This window comes from Silene latifolia, chromosome 11 (genome assembly GCF_048544455.1).
Source record: "Silene latifolia isolate original U9 population chromosome 11, ASM4854445v1, whole genome shotgun sequence".
Lineage (NCBI taxonomy): Eukaryota > Viridiplantae > Streptophyta > Magnoliopsida > Caryophyllales > Caryophyllaceae > Silene > Silene latifolia.
Genome location: NC_133536.1, coordinates 35,093,684 through 35,103,048, shown reverse-complemented (window position 1 = coordinate 35,103,048; position 9,365 = coordinate 35,093,684). Strand labels below are relative to the sequence as shown.

General features: G+C 33.7%; 1 non-coding gene across 1 annotated transcript; it reads left to right on the top strand.

The window, feature by feature from the left end:
- The first annotated feature begins 341 nt into the window (after nucleotides 1-341).
- Nucleotides 342-450, top strand: LOC141616139 (small nucleolar RNA R71). Its single transcript, XR_012530508.1, has one exon. It is a non-coding gene; the product is annotated as a small nucleolar RNA R71 (small nucleolar RNA).
- Nucleotides 451-9,365: the final 8,915 nt, after the last annotated feature.

Sequence of the window (9,365 nt, the reverse complement as noted above, 5' to 3'; positions counted from 1 at the left end):
AAAAGGAGTTGGACCATTTCTCTCAACTTCTCGATCTCATCTGAGTTTTGAACAGGCATTTCAACTTTCTCCTTTGAAGCTTCAAAATCTCGAGCTTCTCGAGACAGGCAGTAATGGAAGTTATAAGTGTCACAACGGCACTCATTTCATCACTTTGCTTTCGGGACTTTCCACGTGAACTTCCAAACTCAGCTCTATGGACTGCCATCTCCTCAATAGTGTTCCAACCTTTACTTTGACCGGTATTGTTTTGGAACCTGCCATTAGCAGCTGCATCCAGGATGACCTTGTAATCATCATATAGCGCATTATAAAATAGATTGCAAAGATACCATTGCTGGAAACCATGGTGAGGGACAGCTCGGACAAAACTTTTGAAACGTCCCCATGCTTCGCAATAATCCTCATCCGCTCCTTGCTGGAAAATTGTGATTTTACTTCTCAAGGCATCAGTCTTTGAAATTGGGAAGTACTTCTTGTAGAAGGCCAATGCTAGAGATGTCCAGTCCGTGACTCCAGCTGCTACCCTATCAAGGTAGCGGTACCAATCTCGCGCTGAATCCTTCAAGGAGTATAAGAACATCAACCCCTTTACTTCATCCTGAGTCACCCCAGCTGGTATAGGTATAGAACAGCAGTAGTCTGTGAAAATCTCCATATGCTTCAAGGGGTCCTCATCTGGTAAACCAGCAAATTGATTTCGCTCCACTAAATCGATATAAGAGGAACGAAATTCGAAGTTGCCCGTAGTAGGGGTAGGTAACTGGTGCCCCTTTGGAAGATGGTGTTCCTTTGGTTGTAGATTATCATATATTGTAGCCATAATTGCCAAAATGAGAGTACTCAAGTCTTCCTCTCAAAAACCTGTCTTCTAACTGTGCAAAAGCAAAACTAGAAGCAAAGGTAAGCAACGGCCTCAAGGAACCAAAGTTCCTTGAGACAAGAAAAATAAACTAAAATAAAGCAAACAGAATTACACCGTCTCCCCGGCAACGGCGCCAAAATTTGATACCCTCGTTTAGTACCAAAATTTAATTTATAATTCCAAACTAAAACTATAGCTAGTGATAGTAAGGGTCGAACCACAGAGAGACAAGGTTGATTTTGTTTGCTATTTTTCAGTCTATAAAAGTAACAATTAATTGGGGGGTTTTGAGTTTGGTTGATTAATTGGCTAACTGCTAAAATGAATATTCTCAACAAGATGAAAAGGGGATCGGGAACTTCGGTTTACCATGGCAAAAGTTAGGTCAGTAAGGTAGCAGAGGTCTTATAATACGGTCTCAGGGAATATAAGCTAACCTTTCGATCGATGCTCAATTAACCTTACGGTCTATTTATTCCCTAGAATTTCTCAAAGCCTTCGCTCAAGGGAAATTCCTAATCTAATGATAATACAATTTACTAATCTTTCAATCTAGTAAAAAGCTTTATCAAAAGACAACAAGACCAATACAGAAGAATTCATATTACAAAACAATCCTTATTTCTACTATGGCTCACCTCGTTCCCAATCAAAGAAATTACCTACGCATAATTAAATCTATATTTACTTCAAAATTAATAGTAAAGAACAAATTTGACATAATTGAATCGAACTAAAACAAAAGGGAAGAACTCAATTGCTGAAATTAAATTGATGAAAACAAGAATCGAAATAACAAGGAATTAAGGGAGAAAAGGAATTGCATAAAAGCTTACTAATTGAATTCAAGAACAAAGTATTCAAATCGAAGGTTTCCGTCTGCCAAGCTAGATCTAAAAACTGAGTTCTTCAATAATAAAAAGCATAACCTAATTATTGTTGCGTTCTACTGATAAAAAGATACTGAAAGTTAATTACAAGTTGGGCTTTTAAAAGTCTAACACGAAGAAATAAGTATAAGCTTGAAAACTGGTCGATCGACCGGTCAGCATGGTCGATCGACTGGTAAATGCGGAACAGTAGCGTCTGATGAGCTTCAGTGGTCGATCGACTTTACAGCATAGTCGATCGACTTATTGTGCTGTGCAGAAACACTTGTTTTCTCCAAAAACATCTCCTCACTCCAATGCACGCATCCCGAGGTGAGTGAGTACGACTCTCCTTCTTCTGGGCTTCCTTGAAGTTGCCTCCGGAGGACGAATTAGGCTTGGTTTAGCTTACTTCCTCTCATTCCTACAATAAGTCACAAAAAATGCAAAGTAAACCGTTTCGGGAGAAATAGTAGCCTTAAGCTAACAATTATGCATAGAAATACGTGCCAAAACCACAGATAAAGTGTATAAAATATGCACGTATCAAATCTCCCCAAACCAAACCTTGCTTGTCCGCAAGCAAGCACTATGACCCATATAAAAACTAAATGGAAAGGAGTAAATCTCAGAGCTAGCTGCAAGCCAATGCCAAACCGTTTAATGCACATAGTCAACTACTGCAAAGCTTAAATCAAATGAACAAATTTATGCATATCATGGATTTAAATCGGGCGTTCGACCTTGCAAGACTCATACATTTGGACTCTCCCGGGTCACTCTTCTCTCAGCGAAGCAAATGGTAAGATTATATGTAAAAGAGAGGGAAGAAAAATACAGTCTCTCACCTAGACTGCGACCGACAAAACATGTATGCTTGACTAGCATGAATAATGATTCTAGCTACCGTACATACGCACAACCACCGTCAAGGACTATCACATGCCGAACTATTGCAAGATTTGGGTATGTGAGGTTAAGTGGGAAAGGAAGCGCAAAACAATTATGGGAAAAAGTGAAGGTAAGAGCCAAGCTAGTACCTATCCAACCATAAGAAACCGTATCCCGTTCTTCCAACTCAACATAAAAACCATGCCTTTAGTGACTAGGCAACACAAAATCCCAAACAAACGCCTCCAATTCATGAGGTAAGCACATAAGGTGTGTTCTTATTTCAACCAAGACCTTATTATTTCCAAAACTCTTTTTTTTTTTCTTTCATTTTCATTTTTTTTTTCTTCTGAACTGGTGGTCGATCGACCAATGATGGCAGTCGATCGACCACCCTTACACAACCAGAGCTCCCTGCCCAGGTAAGTCTCTTTTTTTTTTCATTTTTCTGAATTTTTTTTTTCTTTCTTTCTATTTCCAGGCTGAAACATCAACATCCCCTTCACTTCTCATCAATACTCACTCCATCAATATAAGATGAACCAAAACCGCTTCTAATCCGACAAAAATTCCTCTACTACTTCCTAGCTTGGCACAATGGTAGGCTAAGTATGGGATGTAGTTGAGGGCAACTGGCAGTTATGGCTTATAGTGGAGTTAATGGGGTAAAACGAGAAAGGGGAGATTGCAAAAGTTCTCAAAACATGCAATACCGACCACAAACCAATGCGTATAGGCAATAAGCAATCAAAATTCATACACGTGCAAAAACATGAAATGAAGGGAGTACTACTCTCAATCCTAATTTAACCGGTCATGAATGTTGGGAAATGTGTCCTCAACAATAGTGCGATCACATGATTTAAATATCATTATTAAATCTCATTTCAAGAATACGGAAGGGATGATACATTACATATATATAGTCAACTGGTCCACACATATCGGTAATGATTGGCTGGCTAGAGTTTGACATTACTGTCGTGCGACGGTGGTGATCAGTTGATCCCTTGAGGTCACACCTAAAGGACGATTCCCTTAATTGAAAAGGTTAATTAGTTGTATACCGATACAGATTAATTAATTCCTTAAAATTGAACAATTCGATTTGTGAGAAAGAGAATATTGATATCTTATTGTAATGGGATTAAATAAGATTTATTTTAGTAATAAAATGCTTTGTTGCTAAAATTATTTATTGTTTGAGAAATAATAAAGATAAGAATGAATGGTTAATTATAATTACAAGAAGTTGTGAATTATAACTGTATGACCCATTTTATTTATGTGATCAAGTATCACTAGTCAATTTGTTGTATATAATTTAATTAATTCATGAAATGGTATTTATGTGATAAATATGCATTAAATTAATTAATAACATGTATCATGTAACATGTGACATATTGTGTGACAAGTGACAAATTGACAAAATAAAATGGTAGTCCATTTTACATATGGACCGAAATATTGTAGATAGTGGAGGATAGTGGGTGTATTATTTTAATGCCTAAAATTATTATAATCATACCTATTATTGCATAGCCTTACACCTACAATATTGGTAAGACAAAAAGGAAAGCAAGATGCTCTCCTTTGGCCTTGAGTGGGCCGGCTCTACTACTCCAAAAGAGGAGTTTTAGTTCTTTTATATGATTATTCTTACACAACCATTCAATACACATGCAAATGTTCATGTATCCTCTCTTCTCTCTCTTTTATTTTCATCAAAAAGATGAGATTATAATCTAAATTGTTCATATAAATTACTAAGATTACTAGAAGTAGTATATGAGTATTAGTAATAGATTTTAAGGTAAACTACAATACAAACATCTAGTACATGTTTATTTGTGGGATTAAGGGATTGTCTTGGGTGCTTCTAATTGGAGGGCTTCTAATTTGAAGTCAAGAATGTTCATCCATTAATGGAAAGCTCAAGAACTAACAAGAAGGAGATCTTGTTAGTGCCCATTATGACCGAAATCCTTATGGTGAGAAAATGTTTTCTTATCTTATTTTATTAATGTTTGCATGCATAAAATCCACATTTAATTTTATGACAAATTAATTTTAACATATATGAGTATGTTAGTATGTATATAGATCTACATTTCCTTCAATCGGTATCAGAGCCACGGTTGTTTGCATGCAAATCGGTTAAAAGTTTTTCCGAGTTATAAAGATTAACATATAAAACTTGTAAAATTTGTGTTATTATGATATATCACGAATTTAATCCATGCATGTTAATATTTCTGGTCCTAAAATGTTTTAGGATTTTTTGGTTAATTTTTCGGATTTTTATTGTTCATATTTAATAATAATGACATTTAAATGTGATTTTATGAGTAAAAATGTCATTTTTGGTCGAAAATTAGCTATACTTCGAATTTTCACTTGGTTTTTGGATATGTTGTTACATATATTATTTTGAGATAACCTGTAAATTTTCATAATTTTTGCACTTGTTATGCTCGAAAAATGAATTTTTCATTATTAAATTCGGATTTAAGAGAAAAATAGGTTAATATGAGTTAAATTTCGAATCTGGTCATAGAAAATTAATATGTTGTCACATGCAATTTTACAAGATGTGTGTAAAATAATTGGCTATAAAGAAGTCTTTTAGCATGATTTATGATTTTTGAAGAAAAATGGCATAAATAGTGACATTATTAGTTGAAAATTAATAAAACATAATCTATGACTTAGGAAAAACGTCTAATGTTGCATTTTATTATATTTTTCAGATCTAAAATTGAAAAGTTAATGAAAATAATTTTTCCATGTTTTTATGATTATTTTATTAAATATCGATAAACCGCAACATTGTTTTTCCGGAAAATTTTCGAAATTTTTAACCTAAGTTTTTTGAACATTATGAGTGTCATGGAAATTTTCCAGAATGTTCATGAATTTAAATTTCAAATTTTGAATTTATTTGAAATTTTTGGATTTATTTGAAGTTTAATAGCTTATTTTTGTAATTTTGGTCCATTTATGAACAAATTTGTAAATAAAAGTTAATTATGGTCAAATTATTAGTGAAGACTATATTTTGAGTCCTAAGAGGTTAGGGTAATTAACTTATGCATAAATATGAGTTTATGTATTTTTGTGATTATAAAATGTTGAAATCACGCAAACCGTAAAAAAAAGAGTAATATACGATATTGGCTAATTAAAGGCGATTTAGCTTAAAATGAAGCATGTTCATACATATTATAATGCTGCATTTTTCTTTATGATTGTCATAATTTTAATTTATGTAATTTTGAATTATGTAATTTTACTTAGTATGGCCTTAGATTTTAATTGGTATTTCCCGAAATGTATGGGAATATCGATTCGGTTGTAATTTTATTGTGATCTCGTATCACCGTTTTGTAATTTAATAGATTTATTTTATTTTAGTTACAAATGTATAATAGGAAATTATGTAATTTATTATGTAATTTTTATTCATTCCGGAGTTCCAAAAGACGGATTTCTTCAAGAATGGCGATACATAAAGACGGTGTTACCTCGAGATGCGTGTCACAACCGAAGTTCAAGGGACCAATGGAGTTGGTTTCCGAATATGTAATAGATTAATAGTTTTTCTATTTTAGGAAAGGCCATACTAGGATTTATTTATTTTTATGCTTGCATTTTATTTTATGTCTCATGCATCGCTAAATCGCCATAACTAAACATGCATTGTCATTTTATCGAGTTTATCGACCGTGTCAATTAGAATTATCGTAGTTCACCACTTTAGTTCACTTAAAACGTGATAGATAATAAATTGACATGACCTCTCGCTAAAACAATTAATTGAGACATAGCCTTACCAAATAGTAGAAACCATGAAAACCTATTTCGCGAGGGAGTGCGCTCGGCCCTACCGGGGTACAAACCTTGTTACGTAGGGGAAGTGGGTGATGAATGTTAATCCACCGAATTCATGTTGATAAGGGATGAATCGGCCCTACCGTGCCCGAGTTGATGTGGATTTGGATCATGGACACATTTATTCGAAATTTGGATTGAACTCAACAAAAGTTTTTGATAAGGGATGTATCGGCCCTACCGTGCCCTTGTCGAATGTGTTTTGGGCTAAAGATAATAGTTAGTGTAATATTATCGACCAAGAATTCTAAAAGTAGAATCGATTAAACGTTAATCCACCGAGTTATATTGATAAAGGATGTATCGGCCCTACCGTGCCTAAGTCGATATGAATTTGGGTCTTGGAATCATTTATCATAGTTGGGTAGAGGTCACTATGTAAATGCTATACTTGTTTTTCAAGTATTAATATAACGATAAATGTTAAGTTTTCCACTATTCCGTTATCATATTGTTCTATTTCTTTACCACAATTCATATACGATATCATTTTGATTTTGATACAAAACTCCATTAAAACATTGTAACTAAAGACAAAATTTGATTTTTCTTCAAAGACCTCGTATTTACCATTGCTAAGGATCTCTTGCAAAGAGTATAGATTAAAGTTATTCATTATCAAACAGGTTTTGATTCTTGACTAACACATCTACTTACAATGGATTATTATTCATATACTTAATTGAATTAAGTACCTTGAAGCGATAAATTGTTTTGGTAATTAGTTTTGTCAAGAATTCGTAATTGACCAAAATAACGCAACCACTTCAATGAAAGTTTTAAGACTAAAACGAACAAATGAAGAGTAATCTTCATGAATTCAATTTTGCTTCTCAAAGCAAAGACTCATTGAAATAAGTGGGAGCATTCTCTTAAACCGTTAAGATGAGGACGAGGTTCAAGAAGTAAAGATTATAATGGGATTGATACAAGGTAATGTTAAAAGTAAAGTTGTTAAGAATGACGATACTAAACCTATCAATCCCGACCGATAAAGTTTCCATTGTCTTAAATGTTGGACACAAGAAAGGAAACTACCCCAAATTATTGAAGAATTATCAAGTTAGTTGTGGGACATCTAATGGGACCTTCTTCTTTAAAAATGTTTATTTGGTTAAACATAAGTTTTGCTAGTATTACTTCGTCAATATTAGAAACCGGTGGTGGTTTTCATCATTATGTTTGATACATAGGATGATTAGAATATGACGACTAGCAACAATGAAGACGAGAGATAGAGTAATTGTGTACTCAATCTAGTTTTTGGATTTAAAGTTGTACTTAATTATGACTATTAAGTGCATTAACTCTAAATAAGAATATAAACTTGTTAAGATACAAAAGAGGTTTCACTTTTGTGACCCTATACACCACGATTTGATGTATGGCTGGCCCATTATCAAGGTGAATATATTCTAAACCAAACTAGAATGATATATCATGTAGATGATGTAAGACCCAAATTGGTAACCCAAGATTAAACCTTAAATTCCGGAATGATGAACGCAAAGAGTTATCGAGTACTCTTGAAGCCATTAGATTGTTAATGGTTTATGCGTATCTTGTATTCAAAGCAAGATGTCTCGTGCCTTTTGGTTGAAAAGGAGATCGAGGTTGTAAATCAACGATCCAAAATAGGTTGATCATTATATTTTACCAACGATTTAAGTTGACACTAATATGTTCACTTAATAAGGTAAATAGAGAAATCTTTGAAGAATTTCAAAGAGTTCAAGTAATCACGATTTAGTCGTGATGGGATTATCAAAGTGAAGACTTTGATATAAGCCAAATGAATTGTGATATAGTATCACAAATTAATCTCTCTTAACACGCATTATGGGATAATGTATGATTGGATAAGAATTCAAACGCTATTTGATAAGGTTTGGACTTCGATCAAGTTACTTTGAGTTACTTGATCCTTTTGGGGATTTTATCATTTTGTCTAGATTATTTTTCCACTAAATCGAATCATATGTGATATGAAATGGTAAGGGTACCATGTTTGTAAGTTTTCACAAGAAACAAATGCTCATTTTCCCTCTTAAATTATCACGAGTATGACGGGTTTGCGGCTCGTGAAGCTGTCTTTCTAAAATACAAGTATATTTTTAGAAGACAGAGTGGGAGAAATTATTCAAGAGCCACAAAGAATGCCACAAGAGAATGTTATGTCGCAAGAAACTGGTCTTTCTTGGCTACATGAGACGTTTTGTGTAAGACATTGTTTCTTTAAAACCTAGGAGGTTATTCGTCACTTGTCAAAAGGATGAATTCATGCTACTTTTAAGAAAGTAAAGAGCTTATAACTTACAAAGAAATTGATTGATTCAAGTTGATTACTTCTGGAAAGTAATGAACATATGACTTACATAAGATTGTTTAAGTCACAACTCAATACAAGGCTTAGAGCCATGAAAATCCGAAATAAAAGGCTTGATTAGTGACAAAGGGTTTTGCACTAATAAAGAGATATTTCAAAGTAAGATTGGTTGCAAAGGGTTTTGCACCAATTGAAATGCTTAAGTCTATTTGGATCTTCTTAGGGATTGTGTTTCATTATTATGAAATACATAGCGAGTGAATCTAAAACCCACTTCTTCAATTAGAAGGAATGTATTCAATACATATCTTGAGTTTTGAAGATTCTTGCAATCCTAAGATATGTGAAACTTAAGAGAGGGTCTTAAGTAGGACATCAATGAGTTGGAATCAACATTTTGGATCATGTGATAAAACATTTCTCGATAAATCGAGAAGTTGTGTTTATACATGGAGTTTAGTGGGAGTTACGGAATTTTAATTAGTCCGATATGTGGATGACATATTGATCATTGCGAATG